The 25,184-nt window shown below is 46.7% G+C and overlaps 1 protein-coding gene and 1 pseudogene across 4 annotated transcripts in view; one reads left to right on the forward strand and one right to left on the reverse strand.

Annotated features, from left to right (window-relative positions):
• LOC144318217 (carbonyl reductase [NADPH] 3 pseudogene) lies at positions 1-24,742 on the reverse strand (annotated as a pseudogene).
• The window catches only part of HIP1 (huntingtin interacting protein 1), a 156,756-nt gene that overhangs the window by 44,890 nt on the left and 86,682 nt on the right, over positions 1-25,184 (forward strand). The window lies entirely within an intron of this gene.

The following is a 25,184-nucleotide window of genomic DNA, read 5'->3' on the forward strand; positions in this document are numbered from 1 at the left end:
TTTATTAAGCATTAAGCACCAAAGCAGACATTCACCAGTTTAGGATGACTTTGTCATGGACTAGCTGGCCATGAGGCTCAGTAGCATCTGGAGGCAGGAGAGCCAAGTAGACAGGCGTCTTGGCTCCCTCCTCCACAGTCCTGGGGCCATAAGGCCCACCCATGTCCGTCTTCACCCACCCTGGGCAGCATGCATTCAGTAGAATCCTGTCAGCTTTCCTCTTCTCATCCAGACACTGGGCCAGGATTCTTGATAAGACCGTGACCCCCAGCTTAAACATCCCATAAGCTGAGTTGGGCCGGCCTTCCCTCTCATGCACTTCATTGCTTATATCCTCCACAAACTTCTACATGAGGTCCACCAGGTCCTCCTCTGTGAGCGTCTTGCATTGGAACTTCTTCTGTAGATCTGCGCTGCAATTTTCAAGAGCCTTTGAACCCTCTAAACTGCTGATATTCACCACCCTGCCATGAAGTTTTATTATTGGCAGCAATTCATTGCAGACATTTCTTGTGGCAAAAAAGTTTGTCTTCAGCGTTATCTCAGCTTGAATGTCAAAGGGTGTTGGATCATCAGATATATATATCCAACAACAACTATTAAACTAATAAGTGAGCCAACAAATGTTTCAGGGTACAATATCAATATTTTAAAAATCAGTTGTAGTTCTATATGCTAGCTATGAAAAATCCAAGAATGAAATTAAGAATATAATTCCATTTATAATATAATCAAAAATAATAAAATACTTAAGAAAAGGTTTAACCAAAGATGAGCGAGATGTGTACACTGAAAATTATAAAACATTGTTGAAAGAAATTAAGAACACCCAAATAAAGGAGAGACATCTTATGTTCATGAGTCAGAGATCTAATTTTGTTAACAAGGCAATACTCCCCTAATTGGTCTACAGATTCAGTGCAATCCCTATTAAAATTTCAACTGCCCTTTTACAGGAAGAGACAAGCTGATGAAATTTATATGGAAATCCAAACGACACCAAATGACCAAAACAATTTTGAAAAAGAAGAATAAAATGAATGGAGTCATTTTTCCCAATTTCAAAACTTTCTGCAAAGCTACAGTAATCAAGATAGTGTGGTCCTAGCATAAGGATAGACATATAGGTCAGTGGGATAGAATTGAGCTTCCAGAAAGAAATCCATATATCTGTGGTCAGTTTATTTTTGACTAGAGTGCCAAGACCATTCAATGGGGAAAGAAGAGTCTAGTCAACAAATGGTGCTGGACAACTGGATATCCATATGCAAAATATGAAGTTGAACCCCTACCTCACACCATTTATAAAATTGAACTCCAAAAGGACCAATGACATAAATGTCAGAGCTAATCATATAAAACTCTTAGGAGGGGACAAAGGTGTTTTAAAGGGCCTGATGTTGCCCTCAAGGAAATTAGAACTCTCATACTTTGCTGATGGGTATGTAAAATGCTGAATGCTATGGTATTGAATTATATCTCTACTTAAAAAAAATTATCATTCTGACTGCATATAGGGAAAGAGGATGGTTGCCCAAGAGCGGGCTTGGGAAATTGCTGCAGTCTAGTCCAGTAATGAGTTGATGTTGCTCTAAGGCCCAAGGGGATTGATGTCTTTAAAACTGGGGAAGGCCCTGGGACAGGAATTTTTGGAGAGGCTGGCCTCTGCAGTAAGAGGGACACTTCCCACCATTGAGAAGAGAGGGAAGAAGGGATATGGGCACAGGGTGGGCATTTTAGAAGACTGGATCTGCCATTGGGTTTGGTCCAGAAAGGATTATGAGCGATTATGGGCGGAGGATGCCTGGAAGCCTCAAGTAGCTTTGGGCAAGCAGGGAGCACAGTGTTGGCTTCTGGGAAGCTCAGGGAGCCCTGTAACAGGGTATGCAGGGCTGCTTACCTGGGAAGCGATCCTCTTGAATTGTCCCCAATACTGAGTTTCAAGTTGGAATATGGGGGAAATTTGAGATATGTATTCTGTTATTATGGCTAAATAATACCAGCTACTGACTGATTTTAATGGAATGCCTGTTTTATGAAATATAAGTGACTGATTAATCAAGAACTGGCATTATAAAAAAAAAGAACTGGCATTATATTTTATAATCACAGTTTAATTTTGGTTTGTTTTTTTTTTAAATTTTTTTATTGGAGTTCAATTTGCCAACATATAGCATAACACCCAGTGTTCATCCCGCCAAGTGCCTTCCTCAGTGCCCATCACCCAGTCACCCCAACCCCCCACCCTAATCATAGTTTAATTTTGAACAGGATGTGTGCAAATGCATTGATAAAAGGTAGAATCAATTAATTCTATGAAAAGAACACGCTTTACTTGATTTTCAGAATTTTTTTCATCTCCAGGTCTTACTTGGTGTCTGTAGCAACCAAGTGAAGCAGGTTTTATTATTTTCACATTCATTTTTTTAAAATAAATTAATTTTTATTGGTGTTCAATTTACCAACATACAGAATAACACCCAGTGCTCATCTGTCAAGTGTCCCCCTCAGTGCCTGTCTCCCACTCACCCCCACCCCCAGCCCTCCTCCCCTTCCACCACCCCTAGTTCGTTTCCCAGAGTTAGGAGTCTTTATCTTCTGTCTCCCTTTTTGATACTTTCCACACATTTCTTCTCCCTTCCCTTATATTCCCTTTCACTATATTCCCCAAATGAATGAGAACATACACTGTTTGTCCTTCTCCGATTGACTTACTTCACTCAGCATAATACCCTCCAGTTCCATCCACGTTGAAGCAAATGGTGGGTATTTGTCGTTTCTAATGGCTGAGGAATATTCCATTGTATACATAAACCACATCTTCTTTATCCACTCATCTTTCGATGGACACCGAGGCTCCTTCCACAGTTTGGCTATTGTGGACATTGCTGCTAGAAACATCGGGGTGCAGGTGTCTCGGCGTTTCATTGCCTCTGAATCATTGGGGTAAATCCCCAACAGTGCAATTGCTGGGTCGTAGGGCAGGTCTATTTTTATTCACATTCATTTTTATACAAAGTAGTGGAGGCTTAGGGAGTTACTTCTCCAAACAGCCTAAACCCAAGCCTTGGTAATCTCACGTTCTTTCCACTATTACTCCATGAATCAAGCAGGATACTTTTTTGTTTATTCAAGTGCTCAGGGTATGTTGCCAAGGTGTCTTTTTCCAGAAAGTCTATTTTTATAAAATGTCTTTGGTACTTGCCAGTTCCGTTATTTTGAATGACTTTTTTTTTTGTTAATAATACTGATGTTAATTATAGAAAATCTAGAAAAGTATTTTTTAACATCACCACACAGATAATTCCTGTTAACATATTAATGTATTTCTTTCCAGTGTCTGCCTATTAAATATACTACCTACACACACACACACACACACACACACACACACACAGAGTTAACCCTTGAACAACATAGATTTCAAAGGAGCAGGTTTACTTATATGTGGCTTTTTTACAGTCCAGTGCTGTAAATGTATTTTCTCTTCCTCAGGAGTTTTTTTTTTTTTATTTATTTGAGAGAGCGAAAGCTCACAAGCAGGGAGAGGGGCAGAGAGAGGGAGAGAGAATCCTGAGCAGACTCTGTGCTGAGTGAGGAGCCCAACGTGGGGCTTGATTCCAGGACCCTGAGATCATGACCTGAGCTGAAACCGAGTCCCACACTTAACCAACTGAGCCACCCAGGCACACCCCTTATGAGTTTCTTAATAACACTTGCTTTCCTCTTAGGTTACTCTGTTGGAAGAATACAGTATATAATACACATAACATACAAAATATGGAATAATTGACTGTTTTTATTATTGGGAAAGTTTCTGGTCAACAATAGGTCATCAACAGTTACGTTTTGGAGGAGTCAAAAGTTACATGTGGATTTTCAATTGTGCAGGGGGCTTGGTGCCCTTAAACCCCTCATTGTTTTTTTTTGTTTTGTTTTGTTTTTTGTTTTTTTGTTTGTTTGTTTGTTTTTTAAGAGAGAGAGAGAGAGAGAGAGAGAGAGAGGCAGAGACACAGGAGGAGGGAGAAGCAGGCTCCATGCCGGGAGCCTGACGTGGGACTCGATCCCGGGACCCCAGGATCGTGCCCTGGGCCAAAGGCAGGCGCTAAACTGCTGAGCCACCCAGGGATCCCAAACCCCTCATTGTTTAAGGGTCAGTTTGTTTGATTTTTGTTTTACAGAATTGTGCTCATACTATAAATAGCTTTGTGCCTTGCTTTTTTCCACTTAGTATGATGTTGTGAAAAGTAGCAGAGATTGAGTGGTGAAGGTTAGTTAGGCCCTGGAGCCGTGTTAGCTATGTACCCTTGTGAATGCTACTTAACATTTTTGTACCTTAGTACAAACCTAGTACAAAATATGGTCTATCTTGCGTACTTTCCTCTGATCACAGGTGATCTCTGATCTTGGGATCAGGAAATGCTATGTGTTTGAAACTTACCTGCTCTCTCTCCCATTGGCCAATGGGGTCCCTGTATTCAGTCCCTCTTTCCTGTATCCTCTGATCCCATGCCCTGTGACTTTTCCTTAACATCCACTCAACTTCCCAGAGGCAGCCCCCTTACCACATGGTCTCCCCAAGACAGTCTGTGGCTCTGCACACATATCATCAGTATGAACTTGTCGTGCTCTTCCACTTACTATATTTTTCCCGGGTATTGTTTATGTTGGCACATATGGCTCCACCTTTTTGGTTTTGCTTTGATTGTTTCAAACTGCCATATGGGGGAAGGCTTTTTAGAGCATGCCCTGAAACCTGGAAGCTGCAAAGGAAAAGTTGATTAATTTGGCTACATAAGAGTTAAAAGGTTAATCCAAGAAAAGATGCCATAGACAAAGTCAAAAGACAAAATGGCGTCTGTGTTCATGGAGGCCTCCAATGCTGCTGGGTGGTCCTCTTGTGTCCTCCCACCTTTCTCAGCAGTGACTACAGTGGTTCCCTCCTTACTACGAATTCACTTCCCATGGGTCCAGGTCCCAGTCAGCTGCAGTCAAGGAGCAGATAATCCTCCTCCTGACATAGCATCAGAAGGTTGGTGGTGGCCTAATGCTGTGTCACAATGCTTCCATCCTTCATCTCACTTTGTCCTATTATGTAGGCATCTTATTATCTCACATCATCCCAAGGAGGATGAGTGCAGTACAATCAGATAGTTTGAGAGAGAGACAACAGTCACATAACTTTTATCACATACAGTATGCTGCTATAATTGTTCTGTTGTACTAATAATATATTAGTTGTTCATCTTACTGTGCCTAATTTATAAATTAAACTTCATTATAAGTATATGTGTGTAGGGAAAAACAATATATATGGGATTTTGCTACTCATTCTCCGAGGTTCCAGGCATCCCCTGGGGGTCTTGGAACGTATTCCCCATGGATAAAGGGGAACTGCTGTGTTTCAAACCTTCCCGGTCCTTAGAGCTCCACCTCCACCCCTCCTTACTTGGTTGTCGTCTTCTTCACCCAGAAGACCAAAGTCATCATGTGCAATACTGGTCCCCCAACCTGGTCTCTGACTGTATGTGAGCTCAAGCCCATCTGCCCCACCTCTTGCGGTTAGAATGGAAGGTATCTCTCCTCCTGTTTGAAGCTAACACCACCTCTGTACTTAGATCCCATCCTGTCTTGCCTTAGTGGGATGGCCGCCCTATTAATTACTGAATCAGAACACCAGAAGCAGAGCCACCTGGGTGGCTCAGTCAGTTAAGTGTCCAACTCTTGATTTTGGCTCAGGTCATGATCTCAGGGTCATGAGATCAAACCCCACATCAGGTTCTGTACTGGGCATGGAGCCTACTGTTTAAGATTCTCTCTCTCCCTTTCCCCTTCCCCTGCTCATGCATTCTCTCTCTCTCTCTCTCTCTCTCTCTAAAGAAAAAAAAAAAAAAAACCAGAAGCCTAACTGCCCTGGCACTACTCTGCTCCTGGCCCTCCAGTCCATCCATATCCTGTCGGGTGTCACCGTGTCCCACCTGTGTTCTCCATTTACTGCCTGCATTGCTCAGGGTCAGGGCTCATCATTCCATCCCTGGGCCACTGCGGCACCCTCCTCCCTGTGTCTGCCTTCACCCTGGCCATCCTTGAGGCTGTCCTGTGCACAGTGGTCATTGGTGCTTCTAAAACTCAGACCTGCTCGTGTCCCTGCCAGACACCCTGCACTGACCACCTGCCCTCCACATCAGGCAGTCTCTGCTGCTGTAGTTTGGGGGGTAGGAACAGTGTGTGAGGAATCTACTGGACAGTGTGGGACAGTCTGATCACGCGGGGCCCTCTCCTCCATGAAACCCATTGCCCAGCTCTCCAGATTCATCTGTCAGTTTTACTGTGTTTGACCTTATGTCCTTGTGACAACAGCCTGCCACTTGTCTACTACACTTCTTCCATGAATAATGCTTTCTGCCCTGCTTCACCACAGTGGCTGCTTTCCAAGTCTTTCAAAGCTCAGCTCAGGCATTATTGCCCTTGTGCCACCCAGTAAGTCATATCCCCTCCTCCGGGCAGTCCTAGCATCCTGCACAACTCGAGGGCTTGTTGAGCAGTCTGGTGGTCTGGCTGTCCCCCAACCCCCAGGAAGCTAGTTGGGGGTTATCTGACTCTGTAGAATGTGGAGCATGTATCACCACTTGGGCCCCAGCTTTGGGTCACCGCAGCTAGTTCTGAGGCAATGGAAAAGGGTCCCCCTTCCTTCCTTCCTTCCCCCGCCCCCCGAAGCAGGCTCCATGACCAATGTGAAGGGGCTTGAACTCATGACCTTGAGATCATGACCTCAGCTGAGATTAAAAGTCAGATGTTCAACAAACTGAGCCACCCAGGTGCCCCTTCTCTTCCTTCATAGCACTTGCCATGATATTAAAACTATATTAAAATGATCCGTCTATAAGGGTGCCTCGGTGGTTCAGTCGATTAAGCATCTGCCTTTGGCTCAGATCATGATCTTAGGGTCCTGGAATCAAAATCCTGGATGGCTCCCTGCTCAGTGGGGAGTCTGCTTCTCCCTTACCCTCTGCCTGCAGCTCCCCCTGCTTGTGGTCTCTCTCTCTCTTTCTCAAATGAATAAATAAAATCTTTTTTTTTTTTTAAATCTTTAAAAAAAAAACAACAATCCGCCTATGGTTTTGAGAGCAAAGACTGTATCTTGTTCTTCACATAGCCTGGCACATACCTGGTGCAATTTGAACTGAAAAGGAACTTGGCACACCGTGGACTGATTTGAATGTTTTCTTGGTCATTGTACCAGAACAGATGGGCATCAAGACAATTTATGAAATGTCATTAGGATAAGTATAAATTCCTAGAGTTACATCCAGAAGTAACAGGCATGCAGGTGTTGGGTGGGTAGCCAGGCTTCACAGCACTTCATGTGGAAAGAGGTGGAGATTTTCTCTATAGAAGCCTCTGTGTGGAGTGGCCGGCTTGATGAGGTTGCAGGATGTGCTTGTGTCCCAAAACCTGGCCCTGTCGTTCCCATTCTTTCCCGTGCCTTCAGTAATTCCCCTTTGTCCTCTCAGCCTGTAGACATGCCTTTGTGTCCCACAGCCTTAAAACCCTCTTCCTGGGGGTGTATCCTTATTCTTGTCTTTTATGCTCTTTTTTTTTTTAAGATTTTATTTATTTATGTGGCAGAGAGAGAACACAAGCAGGGGGAGTGGCAGAGGGGGAGAGGGAGAAACAGGCTCCCTGGGGCTCGATCCCAGAATCATGCCCTGAGCCAAAGGCAGACGCTTAACTGCTTAACCAGCTGAGCCACCCAGGTGTTCCCCCTTTTACTCTCTGAAAAGGAGAGTTGATACTCGCCACCTCCCCTTCCTCACCATCCACCCTTAGATTCCAAAAACCCTTTCCTGCCTTCTAGAACACACTTCTAGAACACCACTCTGTTTCTGTTCTTCCTTCCTCTCTGAGGTCCACTTAGCCTTATTGAAAAGATGGAGACCCTCCAACACAAGCTGCTTCTGCATTTCTGGTTTCCTTTACTATGATATCATTGGATACACCCCTTCCTCTCCATCCACCCACTGCTCCCCTGACTGTGGCTCATCTCACCCCTGTTTCCTTGAGCCCCATGAGCCCGCCCCTCCTGAGACCTCACACAAACATCCCTCTCTTTTCTGCCAGGAACATGTGTTAGTCTTCCCCATCCTTAAACACAGCACTACCTTCTGGAGATTTTTCCATCCCCTTAGGAACTCCCTGTGACTTTGCCACCAACCAGCCTCTTCCAGAGCGAGGGCCACCTCCCTGCCTCCCCCTTGCTTCCTGTCACCTGTTGCTCCATGTCACACAATCTGACTTAAACCTGAGTTACCATGCTGCAGCTGCTCCCCACATGGCACCAGAGATCTAGCAGAGACTTCCATGCCTTCCCTGTCTCTCTCCCGTCCTCAGGGACCTCTGCAGGATTCAGCCAACTCCTCCTCCTCGTAGGGGGTCCAGAGTCACCATCTTCCCCCACCAAATTCTGTGTTTTCTTGGGTCCCTGCATGGCTGCGCCTCCCATTCTAGATGGAGGCTTTCCCCATGCTCTGTCCTTGGTCTTCTCTCCTCCCCATTATCTAGAATAACCAAGGAGGTGGGGAGAGGATGCTGAGGAAACTGAGGATGAGGGAGTTCCTTGTGTTGGCTTTTGTTGTTGTTGGTAAATGGCATGAGGGATTCCTCAAGGCACAACAGAAAGTTGGAAGGAGAGCAACAAACCACATGTTGGTTTTGCTTTTCCTGAACTTGATGCAAACATGGTCTTCTGCTTATCATCTTGACCTGTTGGGTTCTCTCCTGCCTTGTCCTCTGTACTGCTTCTCTTACCCATCAACTATGGCACTGCAGTCATTTTACCACCCATAAGTACTGTGGCTTATGTACTTTCCCAGCCCACCTACGCTGTCTGGAGATCGGGACTTGGCTTATTTTACCTTCCCAGAAGCACATAACAGAAACTTTTGCTTATCGTGGGTACCCGTAAGAGCTTCCCCAGTAGAGTAAGATAATGGGATGAGCATGACTTTTAGATGGTTCTGATGCTGGCCCTGGCCTTGGTCCTTGCTAGTTGCATGACCTTGGGTACATGGCTTACCTTTTTTTCCCCCTTAATGTTCTGCGTTGATTTGATTTATTTTTTTAAAGGTTTTATTTATTTATTCATGAGAGACACAGAGAGAGAGAGGCAGAGACATAGTCAGAGGGAGAAGCAGGCTCCACACAGGAAGCCCGATGTAGGACTTGATCCCAGGACCCTGGGATCACGCCCCGAGCCAAAGGCAGACACTCAACCACTGAGCCACCCAGGCATCCCGATTTGACTTATTTTTTAATTTTTAAATTTGTTTTCTTATTAAGTTTTTTATTTTAATTCCAGTGTAGTTAACATACAGCGTTTTTTCATTTGTTTTTGTTTATTCTTTTTTAGAGAGAGAGAAAGAGAACATGTGTGTGCACATGCAATTTGTTGGAGGCAGAGGAAGAGGGAGAGAGAGAGTCTTAAGCAGGCTCCCTACCCAGAATGGAGCTCGACGCGGGGCTCGATCTGATAACCCTGAGATCATGACCTGAGCTGAAATCAAGAGTCAGTTGCTTAATCGTCTGAATCACCCTGGTGCCCAAACATAGGGTTATATTAGTTTCAAATGTACAATATGGTGATTCAACAATTCTGTACTTTATTCAATGCTCATCCTAATAAATATACTCTTTAATCTCCATCACCTACTTCACCCATCCCCCCACCCACCTCTCCTCTAATAACCATCAGTGTGATCTCTATAGTTAAGAGTCTGTTTCTTAGTCTTTGTCTCTCTCTCTCTCTCTCTTTCTTCCATTTTCTTTTGCTTGTTTTGTTTCTGAAATGCCACATGAGTGAAATTATATTTGTATTTGTCTTTCTCTGACTTATTTCACTTAGAATTATACTCTCTAGCTCTATCCATGTCATTACAAATGGAAAGATTTCATCCCTTTTTATGACTGAATAATATTTCATTTATCAGTTTTCTTTATCCATTCATCTATCGATAGACACTTGGGCTGCTTCCATAATTTGACTATTGTAAATAATGCTGCTATAAACATACAGGTGCATGTATCACTTTGAATTAGTGTTTTGTATTTTTTTGGGTAAATACCCAGTAGTGCAATTGCTGGATGGTAGGGTAGCTCTATTTTTAAGTTTTTGAGGAACCTCAATACTGTCTTCCACAGTGGCTGCACCAGTTTGCATTCCCACCAACAGTGCACAAGTGTTCCTTTTTCTCCACAGTCTCACCAACACCTGTTGTTTCTTGTGTTGTTGATTTTGGGCATTCTGACAGGTGTGAGGTGATAACTTATTGTGGTTTTGATTTGCATTTCCACATGATCTTTTCATGTGTCTGTTAACCATCTGGATGTTGTCTTTGGAGAAATGTCTGTTCATGTTTTCTGCCCATTTAATTGGATGATTTGTTTTATGAGTATTGACATTGCTTATAGCTTTGAAAAAATTTTTATTATTGATCACACGTAATGTCACATTAGTTTCAGATAGTGATTGGATAGTTCTGTACATTATTCCATGCTCACCACAAGTGCAGTCACCTATAAGACAATGTTATTGACTATATTCCCTATACTGTATTTTTTATCTCCATGACTTATTTATTTTATAACTCAAAGTTTGTACTTCTTAATCCCCTTTGCTTATTTTTCCCATCCCCCTGTCCACCTCCCCTCTAGCATCTACCAGTTTGTTCTCTTTAAAAGAGTCTGGTTGTTTGTTTTGTTTTTAGATTCCACGTATAAGTGAAATCATATGGTATTTGTCTTTCTCTGTTTGACTTATTTTACTTAGCGTTATACCTTCTAGGTCCATCCATGTTATTGCAAATGGCAAGATTTCATTCTTTTGTGTGTGCGTGACCAAGTAACATTTGCTTACCTTTCTAATCACAGTAATGGTGAGGATGAAATATGATACTAGATGCTCAGAAGATGCAGGTCTCCTCCCCTTCTCAGATGCAAAGGAGCTGGAAGAGGTGGAGTAGGGTGGACACCAGCAGGTGGGGACACTAGGATACCCCATGAGACCAAAGCCAGGCATTTTTGCGGGCTTCAGGATTTGCGAGGAAGCCATTTGCAAAACTGCTGTAAATCTGGGACTGGCCAGAAGCAGGAGGAACCAGAATGGCCTAAAACAGTGTGTGAGGACATCTGGGTAATGCTTGATATGCCTCTACCTGTAAATGACTAGCCAGTCACTAGAATATTACCACACTTGGTATGGCCCCTTTGACCTTCATACTGTGCTGCCTTAGCTTACTTTCCTGCTCCTTTTTTTAAAGTAGGCTCCACACTGGGTGTGGAGCCCACTCTGGGGCTTGAACTCATGACTGTGAGGTCAAGACCTGAACCAAGATCAAGGGTCTGACACTCAAGCAACCAAACTACCCAAGCACCGCTCCTGTTCCTTTTTATAAGTTTTTTTTCCTGTCTCCTTCCCTCCCTTGGCCCCCTCTATATGCATGAATACCAGTATCACAAACCCACTGTTCTCTTTCTGACATTTCCTCGCTTGACGTTAACTGCTGGGGTAGGACATTCTAGGCTCTCATCCCAAGGCTGGCAGCTCTTTAGATGGCATCATGCAAAGTAATGCTGGAGCTGGGCAGGCATGTATTCCATAGCAGAATCCTTTGAAAATGAAGCCAGTGAGCAAATCCATTTGAAATTATCCAGAGGGGGTGAGGTTCATTTGTTCGTTCTCTCTCTCTCTCTCTCTCTCCTTTTTTTTTTCTTTTCAAGTAGGCTTCATGCCCACCCAGCATGGATCCCCCAACATTGGGCTTGAACTCATGATGCTGAGATCAAGACCAGAGCTGAAATCATGAGTCACGCACTTAACCAGCTGAGCCACCAGGCACCCCATGATTTTATTTTTAAGTAATCTTTATGGAGCTTGAACTCACAACACTGAGGTCAAGAGTCAGATGTTCCTCTGGCTGAGCCAGTTAGATGCCCCTCTTTCTCTCTCTCTCTCTTTCTTTCTTTCCTTCCTTCCTTCTTTCATCTTTCTATTAGAATATTAAAATCAACATCATTCTTTTTAATAACTGCATAGTATTCCTTAGAATTAAAATGCCCTCATTTGTTTCCACTTTCTGCTGCTGTGGGAACATCTGCATTGTTTTTACTTTCTCCTTAGGAACAATGTTCCGGAGACTGCCCTTGAACATGGCTCATGAGAGCATTTCTCCAGGATAGGTGCCTTGTGGCTAGAGGATATGTGTATTTATGTGTACTTGAAATTGTATTAGATCCTGCCAGACTGTCCAGTCCAAAGACTAGTCTGTCACAGGAAAAATGTTTTCCTTTATGGTGCCATCATTTTAGATGGCAAGATGCAAGCCCATCTTGCATGAGAAGGGCTTCTCATTGTTAAAGTTAGAAACAGATTTTTCTGCATTTTTTTTCTAAGCTGGCATTTTGCTTTTTAACTTCGGGCTCCCCCTACCCCCACCCCTGCCAGGTGAGACTTTTTCCCATTATGCTGATACCACCTGAAGAGTCTGCTTTGTTTTCAGACCTGCTGTTCTGTTTCACTTATCTGTATGTCTACTCCCATGCTACTGCTATTGGGTTTTGCATATGTTTGTGATTTTTAAAAATCGTGGTAGCATAGACATAAATAAACCCTGCCATTTTAACCATTTTTAAGCCTACAATTCAGAGGCGTTGATTATTCCTGTAATGTTGTGCAAGAATCACTGCTGTTTCTGCAATTTTCCATCAGCCCAAACAGAAACTCTGTACCCATTACACAATGGTTCTTTCTCACCCTCTAAGCCCCATCCCCTGGTAACGTCTAGTCTACTTTCCGTCTTTGTGAATTTCCATATTCTAGATATTTCCTATGTGTGGATCCATACAACAGTTGTTTTTTGTGCCTGGCTTATTTCACTTACCATAGTGTATTCAAGAGTCATCCACACTGAATCATTATCAGAACTTTATTTCCTATTATAGCTGAATAATAATCTATTGTATGGACCATGCTTTGCTTATCCACTTGCCCATCGATGGACACTTAGCCTGGTTCCAACTTTTGGCTGTTGTGAATAATTCTGCTCTGAACATTGGCTTGCAAGTACCTGTTCAAGTCCCTGTTTTCACTCCTCTTCGGTATAAAACTAGGGATGGGACGCTGGGTCATAGGGCAATTTATGTTTAATTTTTTTGAGGGGCCACTAAACTCTTCTGCAGTGACCCCAGAGGAGATAGATATTCCATCTCCTCTACTGCTGTTAGAAAGAGCAGCCATCCGACACTTGCTCTAGTTTCGTGTTCACCTTCCCCTATTCTCCCCCTCTCCTGGAGCTCAGCAGAACCCAGCACCTTGTGGTGCCACGTAGTGAAAGTTGGCTTGGTTGGGTCGGTGGGTGGACAAATGAACTATAGACCGCTAAAAGATCAAACTTTCCCCCAACTCTGTAACAAGATAGCAAGCAGCAATGTGTTGCTGTGGAAAAGAGCCTGCAGCCATATTTGGTGAACAACTCTTGACAAGAGATGCAAGTTCTGTTTCTTAGATGAGCCCTTAGCTTCTCTATGTCCTGTTCAGCTCATCTGCAAAAGGTGATTGCACTCCTAGTTCAGAGTGTTGACACATGAAATACAAGTGCAAAAGCCCTTTGGTAGAGCCAAAGGCACCCACCTGCATTAGACATTGCAGCCCCCTGTGTGCCCCAGCACTCAGATTAGTGCCAGGCACACAGGTGAAATGATTTCCTATGTGCAGTTATTCATACGTTCAACCGCTAGTACTTGAATGCCTGCTCTGTGGCAGGCACTGTTCTGGAGACTGGGATTCAGCTGTGAACAAGAGACAAAAAGCCATGGCCTAATCAATCATCATGGTCCAAGAACGAGTCCCAAGAGCTCTAACTCCCCATTCTTTTTGGCACCAACTGTAGACATTTAAAAATACAGCAGGAAATGCTGGTGGAGAGCTTGTATTTTAAGGTGGTGTCTCCAGCTTTCAGGAGAAAAATGGATTTTAAAGTGAAGAATGAAGAATGGGCCACGTACTTGGCAAGTCAAACTGCTTGAAACTCCATGAGGGGAACCATCTTGGGGGTTTCTGTGTGCAAGGAGAAGAGAGAAGATTCCAGATACATTCCCCCACATACACACATTGTCTCTCCCACCCCCAGGAAAAATGAGAGGGCTATGGATTCCATGCCTCTTCTTGCAGGAGCTTGGGGCAGGGGACACTGTCACCAGGCTCTCTGCAATACCAGATCTAACTGCGAATGGTGCTGGGTGATACCTTGGCTCCACTAGGCCTCCAATGGGAGAGAGAAGTCTGCTTATCCAGTATGGTCACTGCGCCTTGGCCCCGGGAGCCCTCCAAAGTGGCCCAAGAGCTCATGGTCACTGAGCACATATCCCACGCACTGGATATCAATCATCCCACTTAATCCTATCCACAACCCTTGGTCATCTCTGGAAGACAAGCTCAGAGATGGTAAGGTCCTCATCTACGTCACACAGCTGTGCATGGTCAAGCCAGAATCCTTGCTCTTACCAGGATGCTAGTTGACCCAGATCCTAGGAACCAGGCAAAGGGAGGAACAGCAAGGTTGATGTGGTAAGAACTGGTATGAGGCTATAAAATAAAACGTGTTATACCTATAAGGACAGGTTTATTATTTATTAATAAACTTAGCAATAGAGGGAACTTTTTGCAGCCCAGAAAATTTCATGGGCATTCATAGCTTACTAAGTACTGTCTAATGTTATTTTTCATTTGATCCTTAATAACAACATCTTGTGAGAGGGGTGTTTTTTATACCCATTTTATGAAGAGAGAAACAGAGGCTCACAGAGAGTGAGATGCCTCAGGTTGCACTATCAGTGTGTGTTGGAGTGGGGGTCTGAAGGCTGTGGGCAACAGCCTTAGCAAGTGCTTCATTGCCAGTGGTGTTCTCAGAACAGAGCTGACCCCAGCCCAGAGGAGGGGCAGGAATTCCCCAGCCTAATGAGGTCATGGCTGGTTTTTCCTAAACCCTTTATTACTCAAATCATGGATTCTAGCAAATGCAAATGACATATGTATTATCTAACATGAAATAAGCCTTGCTTCCATACCATCACTGTTTATTAAAAGGATGGTGGTCCCCTCCAGTGATGTCACCTCTAGTATTTAGCAATGGCAGAATTTTCCCCAGGCATATGCTTCAAAAGCCTCACTTGAAGTTTGGAAGAGCTACTGGCTGGCCCTGAGTTGGGCTTTGAATGAGATCAAGTTCCTGCCCTCAGAGTCAGCCGGCCCAAGTAATCCCACTAAGCTAGAGATGGGTACGAAATGCTGTGGGGACCCTAAACCCTTCATAGATGAGGTGGTAAGTGTGTATATGTGTGTCTCTGCTAGGGAGAAAGAAACAGAAAGGGACAGAGGTGGCCCTGTAGCAAGAGGGGCCAGCTCATGCAAAGGCCCTATGGCAGGAGTGACATGGGACGAAGCTGGAGTGGGTGGCAGGCCCTTGAGGTCCCCCCTTGAAAGTTGTGGGTGGGGAGCTGGATTTTTAAGGAGAGGGTAATCTGCCTGTGTTTCTGAATGTTCCCTGAGGTGGCTGATGGAGAGTATGGAGGAGTATGCTGCCTCCAACCTCTCACCACCTAACACTGAGATACCATGACAGAAGCAGACCCTGGTCATGGAGTCCCTGCTGAGGCCTGCCGGGTGCTCAGTCTAGGAAGACTTCAGAGGAGAAGGAGCAGCCCTGAGGGAGGCAAACAGGTGGAAAGAGTGGCCTGCATACCACTCCGACCAGGCCAGGTACACAAGGGTGGCAGGCAGTGAGGGCTGTGGGAATTCCAGCTCCTATCCTGGTGCTTCCCCTGCAAGGGTCCTGCTGAATCTGCTTGGAAGACCTTTGTCAGTTCCTGCAGGAAGGCGTTCGCAGCCTCCTACCCCTGCCCCCACATGCCCCAGCCCGTCTTTGGTGTTCCCTGGACACCTGCACCATCTTCTTATGCCCGCATTGTCTTGAAATGATGTGAAGTATAGGACCTTGGCTTTATGTGTCTCAGTAGTCACAGCACTTAGCCTGGTGTCATGCATAAAGCAGGCACTCAATAAAGAAACTAGAGGGGATCCCTGGGTGGCTCAGTGGTTGAGCATCTGCCTTCGGCCCAGGTGTGATCCTGGAGTCACAGGATCGAGTCCCACATTAGGCCCCTTGCATGGAGCCTGCTTCTCCCTCTGCCTGTGCCTGTGCCTCTCTCTCTCTCTTTCTGTGTGTCTATCATGAATAAATAAATATAATCTTTACAAAATATAAAAAATAAATAAACTAGAAGGGAGGGCAGCCTGGATGGCTCAGCGGTTTAGTGCTGCCTTCGGCCCAACACGTGATCCTGGAGACCCGGGATCAAGTCCCACGTCAGGCTTCCTGCATGGAGCCTGCTTCTCCCTCTGCCTGTGTCTGCCTCTCTCTCTGTGTGTGTGTCTTCAAAAGAAAAAAAGAAAAGAAACCAAAAGGGAGCAGTCATTAAGGGTTGGGTTAATATAAAGGGGATATTGAGGGCAGGAGGAGCAGCTAGGGAGGCATGTAGGTGTTGGGGAAGGGGCAGGGCACCCCATGCACCCCATGCAAAGAAGGGTAACAGCTGACGGACACAGATTCTAGAAGGGTCTGGATCTGACTTGGTGAGTAACCAGAGAAATGGAATATTACAGATATATCCATATCAATATGTGTGTATGTGTATATATATATGGAGAGGGAGAAGGTGGGAGGGAGAAGCAGGGGGAGGGTGAGAGAGGGAGATACTGATTTATCATAAGGAATTGGCTCGTACTGCCATCTGCAATCTGGAGACCCCAGGAAAGGCAGTGGTGTAATTCAATCTGAGACCAAAGGCCTGAGAACCAGGGGAGCCAGGGATGTAAACACCAGTCCAAGGGGAGGAGAAGACTGGTGCCCAGCTCAACAGTCAAGCTGAAAAGAGAACAGATTTCTCCCTTCACCTTTTTGTTCCGTTCAGGCCCTCAACATTGGACAGTGTCCACCCACTATGCAGAGGGCCTTCTTCTTTACTCTGTCCACCAAGTCAAATGCTAATTCCATCCACAGACATCTCCCAGAAATCACGGTTAGTAAGATCTCTGGGTACTCTGTGACCCAGTCAAGGTGAGACATAGATTAGCCATCACACGAGGAGAAGTGATTCCAGAGTCAAAGCTAATAGTATTGAGCACCTGCTGGGAGCCGTGCTGTGGGCTTCCATTTACATCAATCCCTAGGCCTCCCAGGAGTGCTTATTGCCCTGTTTGCAGGAGGAGAAACTAAGTCACAGCATCCATATCTAAACAGAGGCAAAATTACTTGGACACCCATCCTTGGCAGGCGTTGGGCTATAAATACAAGTTTCTCTAAGTTTGCTTCTTTCGGGGCAGCCCAGGTGGCTCAGCGGTTTAGTGCTGCCTTTAGCCCAGGGCCTGCCTGATCCTGGAGACCTGGGATCAAGTCGAACATCAGGCTCCCTGCATGGAGCTTGCTTCTCCCTCTGCCTGTGTCTCTGCCTCTCTCTCACTCTCGCTCTCTCACTCTCTTATTCTCTCTCTCATGAATAAATAAAATCTTAAAAAAAAAAAAGTTTGCTTCTTTTCCACCTCAGGCCTTCTGTGGCTTTCATCACCATTCTCTATCCTACCTTGATATATATATATATATATATATATATATTTTTTTTTTTTTTTTTTAAGAGAAAGGGAATGAGAAAGAGAAAACGAGTGGGGACAGGCAGAGGGAGAGGGAGAAACTTAAGCATGCTCCATGCTGAGCATGGAGTCAGACGTGGGGCTGGATCTCAGGACTCTAAGATTAGGACCTCAGCTGAAATCAGGAGTCAGATGCTTAACTGGCTGAGCCACCCAGGGGCTCTACCTCAGCATAATTCTAAGTGATCATTAATACCAACAGTGACAATGAATATATGTATGGCCCTTTCATAGAAACGATCGCTCTTATGGAACACGGGGTATGCCAGGTGATCTTGCTAGTGTTTCATGTGCTTCATTTTGTAGATGGGGAAACTGAGGCATAGAGAGCTTGAGTGACTTGCCCAGGGCTGCACCTGGCTAGGGTCCCAAGCTGAGAGCCTCACTTGACTTCCACAGTGCCCTGCCCTAGGCCATCTAGCAAGAAAAAGCTGGAGATTAAACTTGGGGATTCTGATGGAAAAGCCTCTCCTCTGGGATACTCCACTTTTGGAATCCTTTTGGATATATCTTTTGGATATTTTTGCCACCAGGGGGCGTCCTTGAAGACCCTTCCACTCTCCCTTCCACCTGCTCACAGGTGCCCCCAGCCCCATCCTCCTATGTGAGCAGCTGTCTCCTGCCAAATGGTTTTTGTACAGAGCTCATGTCCTGGCTCTTATAAGGAAACGTGGGATGAATAAGCATCTAAAAATAACTCAGGATCAATTTTTGGTGGGGGGAGGGGGGAGGGCTGTGTTTTCCTTTCTCTTCCCTCCACTCCTTCTTCCCTCTGCCCCCAAGGCGCATAAATTGCTGCTGGTTGACAGCTGATCCGGGCTGGCTTCCTGTAAGGCTGTAATAACATGGAATTAGCCTGGCTGCCGCCCCCTCCAGCACAGAAATGCCAGTGCTTGGTCACTACAGACATCTCTGAGTTGCTACTGCCTGCCCTGGTCTACGCCTCTGGGACAGGTCTTTGCTTACTAGATCACTGGGCAGAGACAGATTCCTGGACTTGTCCTGGGGAGGGGCAGTCGAGAGAGGCTGATGGCTTCTGGGCTGGGCCATTTGAGGGTGCCCAAAATTGCTGCCTCCAGGAAGGAGCTGGGCAGGCAGGGGCAGAGCATTCTGGCAGCCTGGGCCCCCTGAGTAGAGGCTTCCAGGCCCTCTGCTGACTCAGGGACTTGGCTGAGTGGCTCCCATCTGTCTCCATGTCTTCAGTGGGCCCTGTCACCCCCACTGGCCACCCACAGCCTGCCTGGAGACGCTTTAAAAATCTAGCAGATCTTTGCTGCCCGGGAACCCACCAGCTAAAAGCAGCATCATAAAACCAGGCCACTTTTCTTCCCCTAGAGGGTCTGTCTTGTAGGATGGATATCAATTCCCAGGGGCATGCTAGGCACCTCTGCCTTGCTCATCTTTGCCTGGAGTCCCTCTTTCCCCCATGATGTCATATGTGCAGAAAGAGCCCAAGGACACCCGTGTTTAATGGTGGGGGGAGGGTAGAGGAAGGAGATGGCAGTGCGAAGAGGGAAAGAAATCTACCTGGGGACATAGGGTTCAGAGGTTCTGGTTTACACTGAGCCTTTGACCAAGGAATGGAAAATTCTAGGTAGAAACTTGGAAATTCCCAGTGTAGAAGTGCTAGGGGAAGTGCCTCACTTCCTTGTCTCCTGTACCCCATGGCTTCTGCCAGGAGTGGGTTGGAGGTTCCTGGGCACTAGCTACTGTTGTGTAGTTGTTCCTGTTCTTCAATGAACATCAGTGGCTCCTGAGGGAAGGTTCCAAATGCTGATGCCCAAGCCACCCGAGGCCCGTTACTTCCTGCATCCGTGGGGCAGGACCGGTGGCCTCTAAGGTGGTGGTTGTGATGTGCAGCAGGGTTGGGGAGCCACTTCCAGCAAGAGCAAGCCTCCTTCTCCTCCACTCTCCACCTCGCTCCTTGACTTCTCATTTCTCTAATTCAGAGGTGGGCACTGCCATACCTGGCACTGTCATGCCTGGCACTGTCCCACACAGCAGGGGTTGGGAGGGCTGCTGTGCTGCTGATGAGCAAGAGGATGATCTAAGCCACTCTGCAAAGGTCAGCAGCATGCGGAAAGTGCTTTTCATGACTTCATTAAGAAGGAGTGTGTCCTTATAAATATTGAAAGGATCGGTTTGAAAATTGTACTTCAGGTCCAAAAGGAATTAAAAACACAAGTTCCACTCAGCCTACTGCCCAGAAAATGGCAGTAGGCTGCAAGGCCCACTGTCTTCACCTGGGGCTGCCCTGAACGGGTTTCTTGACCTAGAGATCCAGCCAGACTCCCAATGGCCCTCCTGGCTCCCTTGACTCACACATGGGTGACCCCCGAATCAGTGTCTCTGGGCCCTAGTTGTTCACTCCGCTGCAGTGTGTTCATTGCCCTCCTTCCTCACATGGCCAGCAAGCAGTACAGACTTGAGGTACTGACAACCACGGGTGTCCCCCACCATCCTAGAAAACAGGCCCCTCATCCTGATTCCTCTTAACAGCACCCCTTCCTCCTGGTGCCCAGGGTCAGATCTTCTCCCACCCCTCCATCATCCTTACATCCCTCATCTCTCTGCTGTTCCCTTCCTGAAGCCATGGCTGCCATCTTGGCTCCTGTCTTCCCGGCTCCCTGCTGCAACCCTGTGACCTTTCAATATTGAAATATTTATAAGGGCACCTGAGCTTCTAGCCTGGGCATGAGAGAATCCACAGGGACTCCAAGAGCCATCCTCCTGCCCAGCCTCTGCTGCTTGACTCCCCTGGACCTGCACTGGGTACTCCAGCTGGCCTCAGCCTGAGTCCATGCTTGGCTCTAACTACATGGAGGCTGTCCGCCTTACTGTTGCCTGCAGGTAACCTGTGTTCTAGCTAGAACTCCCTCTCCTTCCCTGTGTATCTGCTCAGGGAGATGGCCCTGCTTCAGATGGATCCAGAACATAGTTGGCTTATTCCCCTTGTCATGTGTGGTCACACTGCCATGTACGGTCACCCTGCTGCCCTGTCTTCCTGCATGTGCTATCCCTGATCATCTCTGATCGGGCTTCCTTCATGGCTCTGGCCACACACCGATCTCCTGGGACACCACCCTCCACCCCACCACCACCTCCAGTCTGGGGAAGTGCCTATGGCAGCTCCCTAAACTGGGGAGTCCCTGTCCGCCAGGCAGCAGAGGCCTAGTAGCAGCCTGGCACTGCCCAACCCATCTTTTCCCCCTAAATTCTCTGAGAACTCTGGGCACCCTTCTGGTTTTGTCAGCAGTTGAAACTGCTGTCTTCCCACTGGTTCGCCCTTGACATATACCCATCCTCTGGAGAGAAGTACATTTCTGGGATGGTTGAGGCTGTGCAGCAGGTGAAGCCCTAAAGGGAGCCACTGGGAGGCAGGACTAGAAAGAGAATTCTAGATTTTGAAGTCCGTGGATGATAAAACCAGGACTAAGCCACATGGGTTCATGCACACTCTGTGTCAGAGAGGGGAACCCTAGATCTCTGGCTCCTCCTTCTAGGAGAACCTGGCCTTTTCCTTGCCCAGGAGGATACATTTCCAGGCATCTTATGTGGTAGGGGGCACTCCCAAGCTTCTGAGTGTGTCCCTTGGTCCTGGAGGGGGCTCAATGATTACAGAGCACTTGGCTTCTCCCAGTGCTAAGTGACAAGTCGCACCTCATCTCATTACTCATTTATGCCTCAGGTCCCCATGGGCAGCTCTGACATCCCCAGCAGGTGTGCAGAAAGTGCCTTGGGGGAGCCACGTCCCAGCTGATGGAGAGGCTCCTGTGGCCGTACTCCTAGGAGGCTGATGCCCTGTCCTGGTTTGCCCAGGGAAGGTGGGCCCTGGATACAGAGCATGGGGGGTGGGGGGAGTGAAGAGTCAGCAGTAGACGGCCTGTAGTAGTCACGTCTATGGGACCTTGCGAAGTCACCAGCCTCTTTGTAGCTCGGCATCCATGTGGGGGAGGAATAGACAGGACAACACAGGCAGAGCATCTGGGCTGGTGGCTGGCATGCAGCAGGTGAGTTCCTTGGTCCTGTGTACCCTGTGATGGGCAGAGCACTACACAGATGTTTATGAGGTTTGATGCAGTCCCAGCAACACACTCAGTTACTAAGTCTTTATTGAGCGGCTGCTCAGAGGCCAGGGCAGAGTCCTGCAGGGGTCTGGTGGCACCAGGCCTGCTCCATGCTCCTAACGGGGATTTACGATTACCACTCATGCTCCCATTTGGGCCACCCTGTGAAAACCAACACACAATGTGGCTGGTCTATGCAAGGAGGAGAGCTGGTGGCTCACCCACAGGAGAGCCTGGGGTTCCTGCAGGCCCAGCACTTGGCTGTGACATAAGCCCGGGACTCTGATGAGTTAAGCTGCTGATGGCTTGATTCTTCGGTACTGCAAAGGATGAGGCTTCTGGGGGCTGCTATGGCCAGTCAGAAAGCCGAGAACCAGGGCTCTGTAGAAACACCCTCTAGGGGGAAACCCACCTGCCACCAACTGCCCCTGCCAGCCTGGGGCTTCCCTAAGAGCATGGCTCAGCTTCACATTTTATTGTTACCATGGCACCAGTACCAGGCTACCACTGAGGGGTTCCTAGAAAATGCCTTTTGCACACTGATAACAAATAGCTAAGATTCTGTATAAAATTAGAAGGATGCTCCAAAAGGTCTCGATGGAGACTTACGGGTGGTTCCTCCTGAAAGGTTTGGGCAGAAAAATGTTGAAATGGAAGCTGAACCTGTTTGTAACCTTCAGCATCCCTGGAGGAGGTGGGTATTTGAGTCTCTGCATGGCGGGTTTGCTCTCCTTTCCAGCACTTTCTTAACCTGGGGTCCCGAACTGTATTCTCTCCTGGTCTTTGACTTTGCCCCATCCCCCTGTGGCTCTGAAATTTTCCTGGTCAGGCCCTCAAATCTCGTTAATTTCTTACAGCTCCCCACCCAAGTTGCAGTCATGTCTGTTGGACTTGGTGTTTTACAGTCAATACTTATTTTAACTGTAGTTTCAAAAATTGGGATATCTAGGACAATGCCAGGTGTCTCTCATATATAGGCCTGTTCTGTGTGTTGATGACAAAAACCATCCAGGGTAAATGTTCGAATGACACGAGTCATTTTTCAGAGCCCACCTGGGCATACTCACAAAAGAGACACCTGGAATACAGCAGCATGCAGTCTCAGGGAAGGGGACAGGAGCTGGGGGCCAAGAGGCAGCAGGCAGGTCCCACATTTGAATCACAGGTGCCCAGTGCCCGGCTCTGGGGAATTTATGCAAGTCTCTTCAGGGAAGGCAAGGGAATTTGTTGTACTCACAACTGATTCACAATGCTTTAGAATGAAGAAAAGCCTGTAAATAAAAATACATACTAATGATTACATAGTTTAAACTGCCTGCCAACCCTGGTAAGGCAGGAATCCCATAGGCGGGGCAGTGCCAGGTGCTGGGGACACCCGAAGGAAGAAGAGCTACCTGTGGAATACACAGCCTGTCTTCAACCCTGGCTCCCTTACCCATTAGCTGTGGGACCCTGGGAAAGTCACCTGACCTCTCTGGGCCTCCCTCTCTTATCTGTAAAATAAGGAAAATAATAGCAACACTTAGTATCCAGGGTTGTTTGGGGACTCAAAGAAGTCATACTTGTAAAGTGCTTGTCATCATCATGCCTGGCACATGTTAAGAACTCAGTAGTGTTCTCGGTGGTTATTTTTATTCATAACATGACATAAGCACTCTGTCCTCCTCCCCCTCGCCCCCTTGCAGGACCTGGCTGCCCACTACTGAAGATACTTCTGTACCTTCAGGTATTCAAAGACACTCTATGCCTAGGAATGCTTGTGTTTCTTGAGAGTTTTTTTCAAGTTTTAAGTGTGGTCATATCCCCCCAAAGAGAGGCAGTAGAAGGCTTTTCTCACTGGAGTCAGGATGACGCGTTGAAAAGGCCACATTCTGCCCAAGGAGTGCTGGATCAGAGCACTCAAGATGGAGCCATGCTGGGTCACCAGCTCTGACCAAGGCTCATTTGCTGCAGCTCCCCCTGGGAAGAGTAGGGGCCACTCAACAGCCGCTGAGACTCGTGTCCCCTGCTGCTCTGCTGGTGTTGCTCAGTGGCTGTCGTTCCTTATTTTTTCTCCCTTTAAACCTGTTTATTTACTGTCATTTTAATCAGGATGACTACTGATAGCCTTGGCTTTTTATCTTTTTATTTAAGGGTTTAAAAAAAAAAAAAAGCACCTAGAACTTTCTAGGAACTAGTCACCAAGTAAATGGAGGAGATGACAGTTTGTGGATAAGTCAGGGTCAGCCTCCCACTGCCCTGTGGGCCTTCTATGCATCAGTTTGCTTCATCTCACACCAACCCTGGAAGGTATCTATAAGCCCTGCTTTTCAGTTAAGAAAACTAACATTTGGAGAGGTTAAGGAAATTGCCCATATCCAGAAAGTAATGGAGCCAGAATTCAACCTGGAGCCTGTCTGACTCAGAAGGAGCCTACACTTCCTTCTGTAATAGCCAGTTATTATGCAAATAATAGTATTTCAGGACATCCCCCTTATAAAATACTAAAACGCTGTTGGCAAAGCTGACGAACCTTTGGACATCCCCCCCTACCCCCCCCCCCCCAGCGCCTTCCTCAGGTATCAGTTGCACATTCCTTTGCAACAACTTTACCTGCAAAACAGGTGTTCTCATAATACCTGTTCTATCTACCTTACCCGATGGTTTTAAGGATCCAAAGAGAATATGGACAAAAAGGCATTCTCTGAACCTCACAGCTCTCTGCAGAACTTATTGTTAGTGGCAGCACAGTAACATACATTCTATAAGGTCCTTCTGGAGGGAAGACTGTTTGGTTGAAACTTTCTTACTGGGAATCAATATACCCTGTAAGGTCCAGCCCATCAGCGTGGTTCGGATCCATAGGGCTAGGCTGCAGAACCACGGTTCTCCGGTAGGTGTCACCCTCCACCAGGCCTCCTCCACGGCACCCTTCCATGGGTCTCCTGGGGCCATTCCATACTTTTTAGTTGTTAAAGCTCAAACAGTGATGTGGATATAAAATTCTGGCTCAGAGGCAGGGCAGGATATAAGGCCAGGAAGGCCCAGTGTGCGCTCTAGGATGCTCACACGGAGAGCCCAGGGCACAGAGCATCCCATCCTGGGCTGACTCAGGCTGTACACACAGGGGCTGTTCATGGTAGGAAGGGACTCCAGTGATCAGCTATGTCTGGATGGGTCAGGGAATGGCTTCACAGAGAAGGTGACATCAGAGATGGGTCCTGAAGGAGGAGAAAGAATTTTCTAGGCCGAGAAAACGGGAAGGGCATTCCAGGAACATCCTGAGCCATGTGAGCCGTTTGAAGGACCAAGATCTCATTGATGGGGTGGAGGGAAGGGGATAGAAGAACAGAGACTAAAAAAAAAAAAAAGAGGAAGAA

The sequence above is a fragment of the Canis aureus genome, chromosome 8 (assembly GCF_053574225.1).
Source record: "Canis aureus isolate CA01 chromosome 8, VMU_Caureus_v.1.0, whole genome shotgun sequence".
NCBI lineage: Eukaryota > Metazoa > Chordata > Mammalia > Carnivora > Canidae > Canis > Canis aureus.